Source organism: Plodia interpunctella, chromosome 26 (genome assembly GCF_027563975.2).
Source record: "Plodia interpunctella isolate USDA-ARS_2022_Savannah chromosome 26, ilPloInte3.2, whole genome shotgun sequence".
Taxonomy (NCBI): Eukaryota; Metazoa; Arthropoda; class Insecta; order Lepidoptera; family Pyralidae; genus Plodia; species Plodia interpunctella.
The window spans coordinates 3,152,883-3,173,459 of NC_071319.1; the positions used below are offsets into that span (position 1 = coordinate 3,152,883).

A 20,577-nucleotide genomic window follows, 5' to 3' on the forward strand; every position below is an offset into this window, starting at 1 on the left:
TTGCGCCGCTTGTTCACCTGCGCCTTGGAAGTCGGCGGTAGACTTAGTTTTTAGTAAATTTGACATCAGTGATGTACCTATATTATTCTAATTTGAATAAAGAATTCTGAATTTGAATTTGAGAAAAATAATTCAGTGGTTTCACTGACCAGGGTTACGGAAAAAACAAGTCTTGTCTTTCGTTCTAACACCTGTCCTCTGTACTTGTTACGATCTTTTCTCGTTTAAATTAATTAGTCTTTAAACCCAAGACTCCTTTGATATTCGAATGCCATAAACTTGTTCATAATAAATTCTTTGCACACGAATTTGACCAGTAGTCAGTAACTTATAAAGCCCATTTTCCCGTGTAGTCAAAGACAGGTGTTACAAACTGGGAGGCTGGAGAAAAAAGACGAATAGATAATAAGATAGAGATGGGTATATTTTTAGATAAAACCTGGTTGAAACGCATTGTTTTTATGGAAGCTTGGGAACGAGAAAAAGTTGTTAAGTTCTTTGTTAGTTGAATTGAAACAATACAGTGTGACAAGGTCGTTTTTTTTAAAGCTTTTTGAGTGCCGCGTCTAACTTAAGTTGCTGTTAAGATGAGATTTGAAGATACTGGATTTAAATAAACTTTTTTGCCCACATTGTCAATGCTAATATGCATATATACTACTATTCTAATATGAATGTGAAAGTCTGTCTGTTTTTGTCAACATATCAAGTTTCTGAACATTAGCAATATGCAAACATGTTGCGGTGACCAACTTCCATTGGGTGGACCGTATGTCTGTTTGCTTGCTCAGCAGTATAGAAAAGTGCAGCAAAAAACCTAAAACGATCTGATGTAAACGAAATGTCAAGAACACTTAAACACGGTCGAGTGATAGTCGTGTAATATTTACGTGAATAACGTTATATTTGATTTCATTTTACTAAAAACGTGTAAAGTGGTTAACATTTTTAGGGTCCCTCACGTTCTATCTAGGTAAATTCCTTTTCGTAATTAGTATTACTATTTTAAAAATTTCTTTAGTGTTTTGTATTCAGTTTGGTATACATTATGTATATCAAAATTACGTACGTGTATATTTATGATGCGAATCAGTGAAGACACTAAATTTAGATTATCAAAAAATACCTTATCATGTGAATTCTAAAATTCTTTTTTTAACCATAGCCAACGAGCTTGTAGGTTGCCTGCCATTGGATACCAGCAAAAATAATTGCTATTGTACATTATGATGTCTATTTCTTAAATAGTTACGTTAAGCATTGTGAATTGCTTAATTATAAAATGAGAATTTTAACGCGGATTCCTAGGCTCAAGCACAAATTACATAATAGTTCCAGTAACTACCTACTTAAGTAAGAAATCACTTGGCACCATTTCAATTACTTCTTTATGAATACTGGTGTCGGTTTCAATCAAATTTGTTTTAAGTAAATATAACATTTTTGACGTTTATGACTATCCTTATACAATGTTATACAAAATTTGGATTCTATAGACTTTAAGAAAACAAAAATCTAACATACAATGGGGCTTCCGTATAACTAAAATTTTTATAGATAATCGTACGGAACCCTTCGAGCGCGAGTCCTTCTCGCACGTGGCTGGTTTTATTTTCGAATAATTTAGGCGCCGAAATTGCATCATTTTGACACGCAAATGTGGCCACTCCAGATTTGTGGCAAAAACAAGATAAATGGAGGCATTATCTTGACACTTGTGAGGACCTGCGATGTATGGCCCACTTCACACTGCATCTTATTTCTAACCTCCCTCGCAAAAACGAGGTATTATGTTACACGCTTGACTTGTTATTTTCAACCTTGATATTGACAAAATCAAGCATTGTGGAAATCAAATTCGTCGAAAATTAAAATTACGTCTTACTGCTATTTTGTTTCTAAAAGAAGGAGGATAATCTAAAAATGTTTTTTGGCCTCAATTTTTTAATTAATATACAAAATTTTGTATTTACATCTATTCTGTAAATATAACATTTAGTGCTCTAAAACTGATGACTACAATGATGAACACAATGAATGTTTAGTCCACGCGTGGTGCAATATCCTCTAAAAATTATAATTAAGCAATTTATGGACATGGTTTAAATCGAAAAGAAAATCACTTGGGACAAATAGTATAATTTGTCCAATAGTAAATAATGTAAATATTTTTCGACGTTTTTGTCTTAAAATCTCGGTTACAAAAATATATTTAATTTTTACCGCGATCTTACACATATATTACAAATAAAAAAGTACTTAAATATTGCGAGAAATTGCATCTGAGTACACCAGATTTTCTCGACATGATATATTTAAGCTAAATGGGATATAGTTACATACCAATACCTGTGATATTGATAATCTCCGAGAACAAAATAGCCGCCAAGACGATTTTCATATTGCCTTTTAAACACAATATTTCTTTACTATATCAAAACCGCAATCTCGACGAGCGTCACCACAATGTATACCCTATTTAGCCAAGCTCTCATGAAAGGCTTTCATCAAATGCATACAAGTGCAGACGCCATATCATCTACGCACACAGAAATACATGCAACGTAGGCATTACGAAGGTAACAGTTCAGTTCGGGCGTATTCGGAGACGGACGCGTGATCGCCGATTGGACGTTTCGCGCGTTCAAAATTCGAAAATCGCGTTCGAATTGTTTGTGACATTTTTATTAATTTACAATTTGTGAATGAATTTCTTTAGTGTGTAGTGTTGTGATTGTTTTTCTGGATTTGAATATAATTTTTCGTGAGGTGAGTTTTATTTTTTGGTTTACATTTAATTTAATGATGCGTGTTTATTTTAAATCAATTTTATTTAAATTCTGTTATTATTTTTTATTTTGATAGCTAACTAATAATTAGCTGTTTTCCGCGGCACTCTCAATGCAGCACTCTCCAACAATCACCTCAATCCAATGCTCCAAAAAAAAAAAATAAACAAATATTCATTATCACACGTTTATAATTTAAATATAGATAGATTTACACTACTTAATACTTAACAACTTTGTAACATAAGTAATAATAGCGTATCAAAATATTCGAAATATTGTAATGGCAATGATCGTTTTGAATAAGTACCTACCTGTAATAAAAAGAAAACATTTAAAGTCCACTGCAGTACCAATATGAATAATTCACAGTAATGCGTGCAGTTCCGTTTAGTTAGTGGAAACTCCGACAGATGGCGCTAGTAGGCTGTTTGTAAGATGCACTTTTCATAAATTTCAAATCTTTTATGATTCTTAAAATCTTTGTAAATCGTCGAATGATGAGTATATATATCTATCTATATTTTTGTATGACATCGTAAATTTTTTTGAAGCACCGATTTTACATGCTTTTATTTAACTTGCAGCATATGTAAATATGTGTGTATGACGATAACAATGTTTGTTCGGATTCAGGTGTAGCAAATTTTGTGTACATTAAGTCTGAATGATATGCATTTCACACATGACGGCGTACCCAGGATCGGTTCCTAACGAGGGAACTCCTCAATGGTTTACTGGGTACGTTTGTAACGTAATAAATTAATTCTGGAATCTCGTAAATTATTTTCGAAATAAGTTAAAGAGCATATGTGACATGTATGTCGGTGATGGTGGTGGTGGTGTAATGATTAAGACGCCCGCCTGTGGATCGAAATGTCCCAGGTACGAATCCTACTCGTGCCACATGAGTTTGTATACAAATATGACTCATATATAGTAGTTTTCATCGACCACCACTTGCTTCTGGTGAAGGAAAACATCATGAGGAAACCTGTACATTGGTTGATTATTATTAACTTGTGTGTGAAATGGAGAAGGTAATGGCAAACCACTCCATTAATAATGCCAAGAAAGTTGTTGTGTGTGTTTCATTGCACGTAATGACCACGACCCTCAGCCATGAGGAATACGACTATGAAGAAGTGACATGTATGACAAAAGTATTTAAATTACATTAACTTCTCGATAAAATATGCCGAATCACTGAATATAGAAATTTACATTTATATTCATTAAAATCCAACCAAATAAAATGTATTAAAACAAATAGTCATTGCACCAAAGCCACAACATACTTTCAATAAAAAAGACATTATAAGGTAGTCGTATCAAAAAAGAAAACTATCAACTTGATGCCAGACCCAAGATGTACGCTCCATTACAAAGTTTCATACGCCGTTCGCAATCTAATCTGCTAATCGATATTCAACCCTAATCCTATTGTAATAAAGTTGTTAAGTTCACTTTGACAGTTCAAGGTATAAGTTGGTATATTTTTTTTTGTGGACCAACAGGTTTTGATGTTAGGGATTATAATTAGAGCAGGTGTTCAGTGGACGGTGTTTTAGTGGAATCAGTTTATTTTTAAGATGCAATTGACTAGAGATGAGAGGGTGATAGGATCTTCTTGAATAATTTAGCCGCCCGTCCCGGTTTCGCTCGGGTTAATACATAATAAATTATAAGTACACCTAAACCTTCCTTAGGATCACTATCTAATCGTGAAAACCGCGTCGTTTCTGAGTTTGTCGCGAACAGACAGACAGACATACGCAGCAGAGGACTTTGTTTTATAACATGTAACGACTTATACTGCTGACTTTGATGCACATTTTGTGTCACAATTTCTCTTTTTAACATTTTCTCATTTCACGAAGGTAAACTCAAATTCAGAATTCTTAATTCGGCTTACATTTGACGTCAAAAATTTAGTTAAAACTAAGTCTTTCGCCGACTTCTAAAACGCACGTGAAGAAGCGGCACAAAAAATGTAGGTATGATATTAATATATTAAACTTGGGCTCCCGAAAAAAAAAACAGAATTCACATATCATAGTATGTCCTAATAGTAGGATAAATTCTAATTATGCACTAAATTTTATCGAAATTTGGGAAAAGTAAAAATAACAATATTTCTTTTTGATTAGGATTGTCTATAACGGCCAAAATACTTAATTGTTTTATTAATACCCACAAAATCCTAATAACCATTAACTAAAATATTCCAAACAATCCCCAATTCAACTAAATTGTATGTAATAGTCGAGACAAAAGAATTTAACGTGACCATACAAGTTCACACATCCTTGAATTTGCGTCTCCAGTGTGAGGACTGGTACCTAACTTATTTGGCTAACAAATGTACTACGTCCAAAACATCTTGATCCGTAGATTGCTAGAGCCACTTCTATTTTGTATACCCTAAATAGTTCAGGTTATTTTGGGGATACGAGTTTAAATGTGTTACGTTAGTTGAGGTATATTTCCATTGGTAATTTGTAAAATAATGTTATGTTAGGTTTATGCTATACTTTTATACTACTCATTATAGCACCAAGAAAATATCTACATAAGTAGGTAATTTTGAAATCTTTTATTATCAATTCAAACCAAATCAAATAATTTATTCAGTAACTAGCTTTTAGCCCGCGGCTTCGCCCGCGTGAATTTTCCACGGGAACATTTATTTTTCCGGAATGAAAGGTACCCTATTCTCCGTACTTCAAACTAAATGTACCTATGCAAAATTTCGAGAAGATTGTTTAAGCGGGTAAAGTGTAAAGGCGTAACAAACACATTTACTTTCGCATTTATAATATTACTTACGATTAAGATTCTTAAAAATCTAGAAAAAAACACAATGTCTTCTAATTTAGGTAGAATATATTTTCTAAAACCACACTCATATTGATTCATCGGTTAATGAGCTGTCAATGTCACAGATTCATATCTATTTAACTATGAATACAATAAACCCCCTCGCAAGATATAAAAAAATAAAACGCAAATTATGGTTAGTGATTCAATCTATGGAGAACGACCTTATAAAAAACCTTGTGAGGAAACAATTTTGCGTGGGTGTTATATTTTGCATACACAATTATAAACACGTGACCCTTAACACAAAGACATAAGACACAAAACAAACGCATATTGATATAAAATAAAAAAAGAATCGTTACTAAGAATCACCATTGAATGATTTATGTTTATGAAACGAACTGTTAAACGTATGGAATAATAACAGATTCAGATTGATTTCGAATTATTGGCAATACTTATTAATTCTGACTATATTTTAGCTATAAATTGTGATTTATTTGATGATTATACGCAGGGTGATTTCTTATACGTTGGCTTTATTTTATCTATATGCTCAGTCGATGGTACTGAACAACTTTTTGTAGCTGATCCATACATTTTCCCCAACTTAGGTAAACATGTAGTGTGTAAAACTGTGTATTTAATTATTATACGTTTATGAGTGATGTTTGAGGCTCGTTGTGTTTCTTTATCCAATAATACATTATCCAAGATTGCTATCTATACTATTGTATAAAGAGGTAAGCGTTTGTGAGTTAGTGAGTTTGTATGTTTGAGGCGGGTAATCTCGACTACCGAATCGATTTTAAAAATTCTTTCACCATTAGTAGGGTACATTATCCAAGATTGCTATAGGCTATATTTTATCTCTAAATTCCTACGGGAGCGAAGCCTCGGGCAATATTTACTAGGCTATATTTTTTCTCAAAATTTCCACGAGAGTGAAGCCCTGGGGAACTTCTTCATAGTCGTATTCCTCATGGCTGAGGGTCATTACGTGGAATTAACACGCACAACAACTTTCTTAGCATCATTAATGGAGTGGCCATTAATGGAGTTGCCATTGCCTTCTCCATTCCACACACAAGTTAATAATCAACCGGTGTGCAGGTTTCCTCACGATGTTTTCCTTCACAGGAAACATCTAGTGTTAAATAATATTCCTCTTGATCACCACCGCTTCAAATAATAAAATAAAATGAAATTTGCATTTGTATTCTGAATCAACAGCTACAAAAGGAACAAAAATGTACAAAAAAAATCATTTTCAATATCGAAATACTGTTGCCAACAAAACGAATATTCGATTTAAATATCGAAAAACACACGAAACACCTTCGTTACAAAGGCAAATGAAAACAAAAAAAGAAGGCGAATAAAAATAATTTCACAAATAAAAAAAACGGAACGTTTTTGTGAAAACTAAAAACGTGAAGCGTTTTAACTGGTGGATGTTAGCAACGAAACTTCATTAATTTGAAAGCTTTTAGAAACATATGAATGTAGGTGAGGTTTCAATGATTGTATTCTTGTTCTAGTATACAAAGACCTAGTAATTTTGATTTCCTTTAGGCGACTATAATAATATCTGACATAAACACCCATTTTAGTAATAACACACTCTACAACTCTACAAGAAGAAGAATATTTATTGAGCGTTTATATATTATTATTTTAATAAAAATCTTCTTTTTATGTTCTGCAAACAATAAATATTTATATAACTTGACATTAATACGATAATTGTAAGGTGGGAAGCCAAAAGTTTAGCTGTGACTTACAGTTCTGTAAGGCGGTTCGTCACAACCAAAACCTATAATTCCATCACGATTTTGCATGAATAAATTAAAAAAAAAAAAGGAAATTCGTCTCGTTGCACGGAATATGACGCTGTCCAGATCTGCGTCAACCAATTAACGCTCCATCAACGCAGGAATGTCCGGCCAAAATTTTAATAAACGGATGGCATTATTGCTTGACTCACTTCACTAATTGCCTGTTGTCTGCATTTTAATTCCCCTAATTCTTTGCAGTTAATCCGTTGTTTTTATGAACTAGTTGTTCTTAGGCTCGTATTGACTCGATTTTAAAAGGTTTATTTACTAAGGGGTGGGTTACATCGTCAACTTTGTCGTTAATTTTAAGTGCGCAGAATAATAATCATATTTAAATGGGTGCCCCCTTCTCCTTGTTTTTAAAATATATTTACCTATATATATATAATCGTTTATTGTAATTGCCTATATCCTAATTACATCAGCAAATTGTGGATATCCATGCTAATTAGTCGGTTAAAATTCAATGCATTGTTTAAATTACTGGTGATATCGAATCTAATGACTAAGCTATCAGAAATTGATTCATTGTAATAATTTACAAATAGACTCCTGATTAAAGTTATCATGAAATGTCGAATTGGCAACTGATTTTATAGACACTTAAAGGATGAAGGGCGGTTTTTTTAACCACCGACGCAAATAGAGGAGTTTTATAAGTTTGAGTGTATCTGTCTGTGAACTTGGCACCGTAGCTCATCAACTGGTGGTAAATATAGCCTATAGTAAATTTTTATGCAGTGGTTCTTAGATATGTTAGATAAAGAAGTTTGACAAAAATATTAAAAACTAGCTGATGGAAAGACGTTTCCATAATATAAAAGAATTTTTGGAGAGAGGCAACTTGTAACTAGTTTAATCATTATAGTGCATGTATGATTTTGATATATAAAATGACATTTGTCTGTTAATGTGATAAAATATATATATATATATATATATATATATATATATATATATATATATATATATATATATATATATATATATATATATATATATATATATATATATAATTGCAGGCTATATAGAAGCAGAACATGTATTAGAACTACAATTTGCTATTTAGGCAAATAAGTAATTTGAATTTGAATTTTGAATTTGATCAAATCAAAATCGGGTAAGCCGTTCAAAAGTAGTAGCGAAATATTAATATTGAAAGACGGGAAGTTTTTTAATTTGTCTAACAATTAATAAACTTGTTACAAAAAAATAATTAATTAATGCATTTAACGCGTGACAATAAAATAATGCCCGTACAGTAAACCGCATTGCGGAGTTCTCTAGATGAGACACTCGAAAGTAGCTAAAATTTTACTTTGATTTGATTACAAACAAACGGACTGTTGAAACTAAAAAAAAAGTTATACAAAATGGTCGTGATGTCTATGGAAAGGAATACACAGACTGAACTCAACTGACAGAAGCCTAAGCTTCTAAATTTCGATGATGTAGGTACTCGTATCAACATAGCATTAATGTAATTTATAATTGGCAAGGATAAGGGAATCATTCTCGCGTGTTCCACTCGGATGTGACGCCCGAAGCCAAAAACATAAAATTTGATATTACATCGTCCGGGGTATACCCTAGGGTAGCTAACTAGGTAGTGTCAAATTTTGAATTTGTCAACAGATAATATTTTGTTATTGGCTTAGACCACGTTTAGACCTTAAAAATTCATGTAGACAAAATGAAATTGAGTTACTATTTGAATGTCTTAATATTTTTAAGGGGTTCTGTGTGTTTTTACTATCAAATTATTGCCCAAAATTGTTTTCGTCTCGGATCGGATCACCCTATAAATAACACGGAAATAATTCGTAAGATGCTCCTAAGAGCGCGAAGCGAGATTAATTAATACTTGATGGTCCCAGAAAAATGCTTTTCTATCGCCAAATTAATTTTAAGAGCAGATTACAATGCCTCCATCCGGATTATATATAAGGGGACGTTATTTTTACACTTCTTTTTATTTTTAGGTCTATGTTTTTGTCGAAGCAGCAAAATATTATTATTGTACCTAGTTAGCTCTCGATCTACGATAGTGCTACCGTTTTCTGTCTTGCTGTGACGCCACTAAGACCAAGGTGTGCATTAAAAACGTTTAATTTAGAAAATTCAGCTGTGATTTCATGACCGGCCGCCTCCCTGACGTCAACTCTCTTAGGGGAATGCTGTTAATGCCCATCAGCTATGTCTTTTATTCCTTAGCCGCTTCGTGTGATCTCCACGGGATGGGATGTGCAGGGGTTTTATCCTAGGACGGGATTTACACCGTACATTCTAAGTTAGGAATATACTCTAAAAAATATCACCTTTTTTTCCCTCGACAGTATAAAAGACCAGCTAATCAAAGCAAACAACGGAACACAGCTGAAAAAATTTAATAGTTCATCGATTAGCGACACTAAAGTTTGTCGAGTGAATCGATTAGAGCCCGTGGGAAAGAATGGGTAATGTGGCGTGGCGATTAACGATTAATCGATCAAGTTTGCAGCACGATAGTGCAATTACCTCCATTAGGTTTGGCGGTTCCCGTCTGGCTTTGAGATTTAACCCCCGAAGGAAAAGTGGTGTGTAAGAAATCCGACTGCAAAGACGTTGAAACGTCAGCTACTTTAAATAAAACGGTTCATGCCAGGTATGTCCCGTTAATATATTTGTAAACTACGTTTTTTTTTTCTTACAAGTAAACAATATTAGAATGTCTTTATAACTCTAGGCTCCGATGCTCAACGGCCGAGGAAGGAATTAGGAATGCGCTCAGATGAAAGAGAGACAGCAACATATTCATATAGGTAAAGTAATAAATCCCTTTATTTTCATATTATAATTGAATCATTTAAATATTTTGTTTTTCAACCGATGGAGCTGAAATTTTGTAGACACGTGTACATTGTGCACCATTGAACGGCTCCCATCGAGGAAACTCGTCAACGGCTTGTTTATAGGTAGTACTTTCGTTTCACGTATTTTTATCACCTCTCAAAGGAAGCCGTAAAGAGCTATATGAAATCTTATTAAGCAAGAAACGAGACGCCCTATCAATGCTTGTTTACTCCGCTGGTCGGCTGTGTTTCAAGTTTTTCAATAATTCCACTTAATAAGGCTTCTTGATGTCTTGATTTCGCTAACTTCGGTTCGTTTTATCTGGAAAAAAAAAACAAGAATTTATTTTGACCTAGCTTTTAGCTGTAGCTGAAAAAGCGGAACAGATATGATTTTCATACAAACTTTCACCCCCCCGTTAAAGTCATTTGAGGGGTTCATTTTTGATACATGCATACACATAAATCCTTACAAACTTTCGCATTTATAATATTAGTAGGATTTGTGGAAATTAAATGCAAGTAGTTTAAAGTTAACAACACTTTTATTTAGTTTTAATTGAACAGAACACAAATATAACCAAAGTGGCGTTACGGAGCCAAGAATGGACATTTTTTTTTAAACAAGCGATTTGGGTAAAGCCATATACATATATGGAGAGCCTATATCTTTAAAGTTTTATTAGAAAACTGAAGGTTACAACCAAAGTAATAACTACAACATTACCTAAAGGGTGAGGCGTTTTGCATAAAGATTTGGCAAATAAATCCAAGTTTTCTATGAAAAAACACGTGAAATCCTGAGCCAATCACGGCGGATAGCTTATTTTTCCTTAGGGGCTTGTTAGCCGCAAATTTTATGTTGTTGTAAAAACAAAATGGCGGGGCAACATTTGTAATGCAATTTGCATAGATACGCGTGGCACCCGGGCTTCAAGAAAAACACGGTGGGATCGTACTCGCGTAGGCATATTCTGTCGAGCAAACAAAAAATATGATCGAACATATGGCTTGAAAGGAAACTCTGCAGTCTGCATTTGGCGACATGTTGAAGGTTGACCATTATTGTAATACATTTTTACAATGTCTCTTCACAGAAATTTTGTAAGTACACAGTTCAAAGCAGTTTCTGATTTAGTCACTAATGTTAGTGCGAGTCAGAGACTGTATACATAAAAAATGTAACGTAATTTGGAAAACAAAATATAAATCACACTTTGACGATCTCTTTAGTTCTAGCTTGTGGTCATCCTAGATTGCTTTATTGGGATTCCCGGGTTCGATTCCACATTTTCAACGGTTTTGCCCTAGATCTTACAAGTTTATATATATATTTATGACCGTAATCAACATTTTCAGCTTAAATTATAAATATTAACATATTTATAAGAAATAATATGCCATAAAATATTCGCCGAGCTAAATTACATAACACAATTCTCTAACTTTACGATTAACTCAATCTGTGTGATTTTACACTAACAATATTCAATATTCATTCGTTTCTACCTAGCTTTGAAAATATTCCAGGTTATAATTAATGCACGTTCGGCAAACTTTTCTCCCGTGTGTTTACAAAGCAGTGGCACGACATGTTATTCGCTGCTCCTATTCTAGTACGACGTGTAAAATGCAACACGTATTACGATATCTTAAGAAATGGCTCCCATACAAACTTTCTAGAAAATTCCACTATTTGTTCAAGAAAGTACGATATAAATCTGCACAGCTTTATTGCGTGTTTTCTGAATGTGTTGTGTGTAGGTATGTATGTTTGTTATTCTTTCACGCAAAATCTACTGAACCGATTGTTATGAAATTTGGTACACGGGTAGAATATAACCTGGAGTAACACATACACACATACTTTTATGCCGAAATTCCCACTGGAGCAAAGCCCCGGAGCGCAGCTACTTTGTCATATAGAGGTAGATGACTTGGACGGGTTTAGCAAAAACTGGATAACTACAAAGCAGGACCGGAACAAATATAAATAATAGTTGGAGGCCAGAGGATAAATAAATAAGTACATAAAATAAATAAATACATCTTTGTGTTTGTCGTATATCATAACTTCTATACGGACGAGTTCATTTGTCTATAGTCGGAATTCATTCAAATTGACGACACACAACGGCACACTCTAAGCACACAAGACATTCAGAATCACGTATAAATAAATATCTGTTATTACAAATAAAAATAATTGTCTATGCTGGGAATTGAACCCAGGGCCTCCAGATAGCACGATTTACGCCACGGAGTTTGAAAGTCTTATGGTTTCAGCAACGTTAGTATAAAAACTTGATTATTGTCTATAACCAGAACTTCTGGCTTTTTTTGTGAAATCCTAATCCTAACTAATATTATAAATACGAAAGTAAGTTTGTTTGTTTGTTACCTCTTTACGCTCTATCTACTCAACCAATCTTCTTGAATTTTTGCATACATATAGTTCAAAGTATGGAGAAGGAGATAGCGTATCTTTCATCTCGGAAAATCAACTGTTCCCGTCAGAAATTCATGCGGGCGAAGCCGCGGGAAACAACTTAGACTAATAATAATCCAGTGAAAAGTTTCTTAACATTTACAAGTTGTAGTTATATAACAGTAATAACTAAAAATCTTTCATTTTTTATATCTATGGTATGGTAACAACTAAGTAATGACTTATTTTTCCACGGTCAGCAAAAACGGTAGATAATGAGCAGTAATAAACGCAACTATTGATTATATTGCTTCACGCAAATTATATGGTAGTCCGCCATAAAGTCCGAGGTACAGACAACAGCGCATCTAGTTACCCTTCATGAGGCCTTCATTGCAACGAATTAGCGTAGGTTTATGTGCCGTTGACTGTACATGGGTGTAGTAAACGGTAAAAAACATCATATAGTAATAATACTATATATAATATGACGACCTCGGTGGCGCAGTGGTAAGGTTCTAGCGACTGAACCGAGAGGTCCCGGGTTCGATCCCCGGTCGGGTCATGATGGAAAATGATCTTTTTCTGATTGGCCCGGGTCTTGGATGTTTATCTATATATGTATTTGTTATAAAATATAGTATCGTTGAGTTAGTATCCCATAACACAAGTCTCAAACTTACTTTGGGGCTAGCTCAATCTGTGTGATTTGTCCTAATATATTTATTTATTTATTTATTTATTTATTTAATATGCCAACATGATTTTCATATATGATTTTTAGACCTCGGTGGCGTAGTGGTAAAGTGCTTGGCTCTGACCGAGAGATCCCGGGTTCGATCCCCGGTCGGGTCAAGATGGAAAATGATCTTTTTCTGATAGGTCCGGGTCTTGGATGTTTATCTATATATGTATTTGTAATAAAATGTAGTATCGTTGAGTTAGTATCCCACATAACACAAGTCTCAAAATTTGTCCTAATATATTTATTATTAGCTGATGTCCGCGACTTTGTTCGCGTGGCCTAAAATTTTTTGGTAAGGAGTCAAAATAAAGTCTATTTCTAAAGTGTAAAAATAAAGGAAGGGTGCAAATCAAAATTTGCATTGGCAAAAAAAAAAAACTTTTACAAACGTTTATTAAACTTGCAATATAATGTCTCGGGTGGAAAGTTGCAACTCAATTTTGAAGCAGATGTCTTCTAATGACAAGTAAACTGTCCACCAGTGTGCAGGTTTCCTCATGATGTTTTCCTTCACTGGAAGCAAGTGGTGGTCGATGAAAACTACTATACATGAATCAGATTGATATACAAACTCATGAAACTCATGTGACACGAGCTGGATTCGAACCTACTACACTATTTCTGTGATAGTAATGATAGCCTGTGCTGGTAATAACCTCAAAATAACTGTAAAAACGGAACCAGCCGCTTCCGGGCACATCAGTCACCAATACATCCGAGTATCAGATGTTTGTCTGTCTGTAATGACCCTCGTTCCGGCGGTTATTATTAGATGGGGATAGCTTCGGGGAAATAGTTTGGGCGTGTAGTTCCTGCCATAGACTACCGTTCAGTATCCTCCCTCGTATGTCGTAAGAGGCGACTAAGGAAAATAATATAAAATGGTATCATCCCGGAAAAATAACTGCTCCCGTGGGAAATTACGCGTGTGAATCCGCGAGCAAAAGCTAGTACTATATAATATTTCTACAAAAAATACTAAAAAATAGGAGCATTAAATATAATAAAACTCTATAGGTAGCCATTATAACAGTAAACTGGCAAAGTACAACCTGTACCAAAAAATGGTCGGAAACCATAAACAAAATGTTATCTATGAAATCTGAACCATCACAATGTTGCGCTATCTATTCTGTATCAGTGAACAAATAAATTCGTATCGACAGCCGACCAATTCCACTCAATGTAGATAATTTGTTGAATTTTAAAAAGCTATTTTATGTTTTGTTTCGATAGTTTAAGGTCTTTGAGCGTGTTGTTCCGCCTTCGAATAGGATCACTAATATATACGTTGATATCGTACGAGGCGACTAAATGACAGGTAATAATAGTATTCCCAGAGGGTTCACGTTCGACAAGCTGTAAAATCACAGCAGAATCTTCAAAATTTTAAGGTTATTTCTTATGACGATTTCGGGCTTTGCGACGTCACAGTCCAGAACGAAACCGAGAACACGCGGTGACAAAAGAGAGTTTAAGGCCACAATCTTTTGGAACTATCTTCGACCCTGAGATTGAGGGGTGCTGATATCATCATGAAAGACAACATAGGCACGAAGTTTTCGGAAATAAAGAAATTACACCTTAACAAAAGTCGTTCAGCCTGATGAGCATTTCCTGTTGAGGTATAAAAATCGAAAATTGCTAATTATGACAATTATAGGTGGCGCTAAATGCTAATAAAATAAAATTTGCAATAAAAACACTAGATGGCGCTACACGCTATTTCAACTATCCCAATTCCATTTTAATACGAAGAAAAAACTGTTCCCGAGGGCATTTAAGCTGGCGAAGCCGCGGGAAACAGCTAGTAAATAATAAACGGAACCACGGAATCGGTGCGATTCAAAATGGTGCGCTAATAGCCTAATCAAATCGAAGTCGGCACCTTCGAATATTATGATATCAAAATGATATATCTCTCCACTGTAGTATTACTTTAGGCTACTGTTGACTATTCAATCAAACGGTGTGTTGAATGGTTTAGTTAAAGTAGTTTATTGAGGTAAGGCTACAGTAGTAGATGGAGCGATAGATTTTTTTCATACAATTATGCAAGCATACAGGGTAGCGGTCACCACAGCTCAGAGTTTCGATGATAGATTATGATATTTGGTATCGTGTCGTCACAGAGTCGGTAGAACATAACACATACAAAGAGACAGTTTTTTTTTTTCATTTCCTCATCACAGCCTCAATTTTCAATGGAACATTCGTAGTATGATTGTAGTGATACTAGAAAAAAGATTCCCATAAGAAGGCTGCCATGCAGTTATCATAATCTAATATTATAAATGCTAAAGTAAGTATGTTTGTTACCTCTTCACGCTATAACTACATGTAGTTTGAAGTATGGAGAAGGACATAGATACCTTTCATCCCGGAAAATTTACACAGGCGAAGCCACGGGCAAAAGCTAGTATTCTAAATCTATGAATTAGAGACGAATAAAAACTTGCTCCCTCTTATAACCTAAACCGAATCTTTACATAACTTGCTTTAAAAAATGCATAAATTATAACTGGTCCAAGTCCAATTAGTTTTAATTACTTTGACGGTGTTGTCGCCTTATCGGAAACGAATCTTGGACTATCAGTTTACACGACTTACTAATTCGACGGTGATACGTTAGGAAAATTTAAAAGTTTCTGTATTTTTACAAGTTTTTATTTTGATTCGTGTCCCGATGTCTGTCTGGTTGTTATCAAATCTTGCAAGTTTTTCACCACCTGGCCCTCACTGTACAGAGTTGAATATGTCCATGTTGCTTCAGATTCCATAACAATGGTATATTTTAAGCTAATGCTAATCTATGCTTCGCTCGGGTAAAACCACAATAATTTATACACCTGAATCTTCCTCAGTAATCACAATATCTAATAAAAAATATATGCATCAAAATTCGTTGCGTAGTTTAGAAGATTTGAACATACATAGATACAGACAGACAGCGAAAAGTGACTTTGTTTTATACAATGTAGTAGTAATATGTAGTGAAGTATGATCTGATGGTCCTCTCAGGAATAGGTCCCAATTAAATATACAAAGATGCAATATCCAACACATAGCCAAATTATCAAAACGGCTGATGAGAATATCGTTGTTCAAAATTCGAGTCGCACTGATCTGAACAAGGTCAAAAGGGAAAAGCTATTCAGGTGTCCCGGCCTAAATGTGTTATTAATTACTCTTAAGTAGCTTGACTTGGTCCTTTTGCAGCTGAAGGCGTCAACTGACGTAAAATAACTGCATTGCTTCGCCGAGGGCACCCACCCAGTTTTTAGAGAGCACTTCGCCTTGTCTAGCAAACGACAAAGCTACGAGAAACGAGATTACCTAGATTTACTAGATACGAGATTTTATGATAACTGTTGATGATGAAGAATATGACACTGCTGCAGTTTTAATAAGAGACTGTTTGCCTGTAGTTATAAGACTAAGCAATAACAATGTTTTTAGATAACAACATTATAGATGCCTTAGGCGATTTAAATGAAATTTGACATCCGTTTTTAATAATACAGTCGATATAAGAAATATTAGCGTAGCACTACAGTATTATTGAACGACTAATCAGGAATAGGCTACAGAAATATTATTTTTTGTGGTGATAGCACTGTTAGGTGAATATTCAACGCATTAAAATTCATAAAGTATATATTACTAAAATTAAATATACAATATATTTTATTGGAACATAAGTTTTAACATTGTTATAAGAATAAGAATGTTCTATCATCGCTGTTTCTTCGCTAGTACTTTTGAATGTTTCATTTTCAATGTAAAGTGTAAACCGTTTTTTGCGCCTGTTTTCTGTAGGTATGTAAAGAACGCCAACCGGAGTGAATACTTCACCGGTTTTAATGGTATTTTTGTCTAAAATACGACAATTTCGCCCGGTGATTGCTGCAATGGTTCCAGCGTATTCTATTACTCCACCTTTAGCAAACGTCTGTTCTTCATTTATATATTTTTTGGGTTGTATTTCAAACCCACAAAAATAATCGTGACCTGGACATTTTGAATGATTGAAAACTCGTTCTTGGATGACGTATGCAGACGCATCAGGGTATACCCCGAAACCTGATGCTTTAAATTGTCTTGTTTCTGTATAAAATTTCATAGACCTGTATAGATCTACAGATCCGTAATAGAGATCTAGATCTTTTGATTGGGTGTAAACTAAACCAAATGTATTAGCTGGTGAATCAGTAAGTCCTGCTATTTTTTTTGATTGTATACTTTTCAATGAGTTCTTGTTTATATATTCTGCGTCTATTATACATATTCCAGTAGCTACGTACTTTAAACTTGAGGTTATACAGCTCGATGCAGTGATCACGGTGTCACTACTTATGATAGAACCAGTACAAAGAAAGTATAAGTTTTCGTCCAGTAAGGCCACAATGTACGGGTGAGTTTCCGCGATTTCTTCCAAATTTTGCCAAGTGAAAAACTTCTTGATCATTTTTCTTGCGATTTTCTTGGGTTTGGATTTTTTCGAAAAACCTCCATTGCTTATTATTACTATTATGAGCAATATGTGTAAGATTTTCACCATTTCCAGTACACCGGATCATTGTTCAAATTGTTTTAATACAATTCGTTGATGTGTACCATTTTATGCTGCTTTTTATGACTGTTCATCATTCTTTTGACAGTCAAAGGCAGAGATGTAAAAATAACCAACATACCATAATGTTTCACTTTTTTTTCTGTATCGATCATATTTCTACCGCGCAGTTCTTATTTAAGAAGTACATTTTGAGCCGAGCAGTTCAATCCGGTCTATGTTGTGCGTGTAGAAGTGTATATCCCTGTGGTATATCCAGTCGTTGGGTTGTGTTGTAGGTCCGGGTGGATGGGTTATGTCATTGATACATGGATTGTCTTGAAGGGAATTAAAATTATAAATCGGAATGTTCGATCGACGGCACAACTGATGGTTTTTTTTATAATGCCAAGCAGACAAATATACCCACCTGATGGCAAGTGGTCCTATCAATGCCTGTAACACCAGTTTTAACACGCGTGTTGTCTATTTTGAAGCCTTGGTGGTGGCATTTTTTACCTAGGTAACTACGAAAAGTACAAAATCTTGAGGTTAGACATAATAATTCCATTACTTGTTGCTCCTTGCTTTGTTTCACATAAGCTCCCAAGAATTTTTGCCGGACTTAAGAAATTTGGCAAGAAGCAATGTTACTTGAAGTAGACATTTTAAGAAATATGTCTGAAAACTGTATCTACACATTCAAAGTAGCTGTTGCCCGCAGATCCTCCTGCGAAATTCATTTCATTTTCAAAATTGCTTTTGCGGTTTAACTGTGAAAGAGTGACAGAAAGATTTTCGCATTTATAATGTTAGTAGTCTTCAGCCGTTTTTTAACCTAATCGACTTAAAAAGTGTAACATACGAGTACGTCATATCCAATGTGTAAATATATAAAAATAATATTCTTACGACTGATATGAATGTCGAGAATTGCTGTTTTTTATCCCTTACAACAGAAGGAGGGAAGTTAAAAAATATATATCTGTATATCTGTATGTCTGTCAATGTTATAGTAGCAGCAAAACGGCTGAATCGATTTTGATCTTGTTTATTTTCTTTGAAAGAGAATTTAATCATTAGTGTTTTTAGCTATTTTCGGAAAATGTATTTTTAGCCATTTGAAAACCATTAGTTCTTTTCTAGCAAATGAGATGATGCCAGGAATTTCGGAGTCGCTGGTTTCATACATTTTGATTCAACCAAATAAAATATTACATACAAACTAAGTAATAAAATCTGACATCAGTGTTAGTTATCGATATGAATGAAAAAGTGTAATAGTATTGTTGGATATCGACTTATATAATAGGCTAAAAATAGGCATACACAATTTGGGACTATCTCGAGATTATTCAATACAAGAAATTCATATAGCATGTATTACTGAGATTAAACATACAATATATTCCCTTGGTATATGATTTTTAACATTATTAAAAGAATATGAATTTTCTATAGTCGTTGTTTGTTCGATTACGTGTTGTTTCCATTGAATTGTTATATTATTTTGGGATATCATATTTTCAACATATCGTGGATATCTCTTTCTGCGTATGTTTTCATGTTGTATGTACAGAAGTCCAACTGGTGTGAACATTTCACAATTATCAATTATATATTGGTTCGTAACACGGCATCTTCTCCCGGTGATCGCTACTAACGTTCCAGCGTATTCTATCATTCCACCTTTGGCAAAAGTCTGATCCTCATATTTGTATTTTTTACGCTCAATTTCAATCCCACAAAAGTAATCGTATGTTGGACATTCTGTACGATTGAAATACCTTTTTTGTATCACATACGCAGATGCTTCAGGATGTATTCCGAAACCCACAGCTATAAATTGTCTAGCCTCTATATAATATTGAATAGATGTGTACAGATCTATAGATCCATAGTATAGATCCAGATCATTTGATTCGGTGTAAACTAAACCAAATGTATTAGCTGATGAATCAGTCAGTCCTGCTACTTTCATTGAATGTATCCTTTTCAATGAATTTTGGTTTATATATTCTAGATCTATTATAGATAATCCACTAGCTATGTACCTCAGATTTATGGTAATACAGCTCGATGCAGTTATCACTGTGTCACTACTTATGATGGATCCAGTACAACGAAAGTGTAAGCTTTTGTCCAGTAAAGCCACAATATACGGATGTGTCTCAGCAATTTCTTCCAAATTATACCAAGAAAAGAATAGGTTATGTGGTCTTTTCGTCTTCGCTTTAGTTTTATTTGAGAAAACCCGACTGTTTACTATTAGTATTAGTAATATGTATAACATTTGCACCATTTATTAAAGGCATTGTTGAAACTGTTTTAATTAAGGATTATATATTTTTTTACGGAAGGTTTAATGAATTTCGTTGTTATAAAAGTTGTGTTGTGACCGATCATAATTATTTTGACAGCCAAAGACGTTGATGAATATTTCAATATTAGCTAAATCTATGGTCAATATTATAAAACCCATGGAATTAGTAGGTTCTACTTGCAACGGAGTATCTACTAATTCCATGGCTAGAACATCCACAACGTACTTCCTTAGAGCCTAGAAAAACC

The 20,577-nt window shown here is 34.2% G+C and overlaps 1 protein-coding gene across 2 annotated transcripts in view; it reads left to right on the forward strand.

The window, feature by feature from the left end:
- Window positions 1-2,582: 2,582 nt before the first annotated feature.
- LOC128681131 (irregular chiasm C-roughest protein-like) overlaps window positions 2,583-20,577 on the forward strand; it is a 53,681-nt gene continuing 35,686 nt past the window's right edge. Inside the window, exon 1 of one of the 2 annotated variants that reach the window (XM_053764772.1) lies at window positions 2,583-2,769. The gene's annotated coding sequence lies outside the window, so the exon portion shown is untranslated. The remainder of the gene's footprint in view (window positions 2,770-20,577) is intronic. The other variant, XM_053764770.1, reaches the window with a different exon arrangement.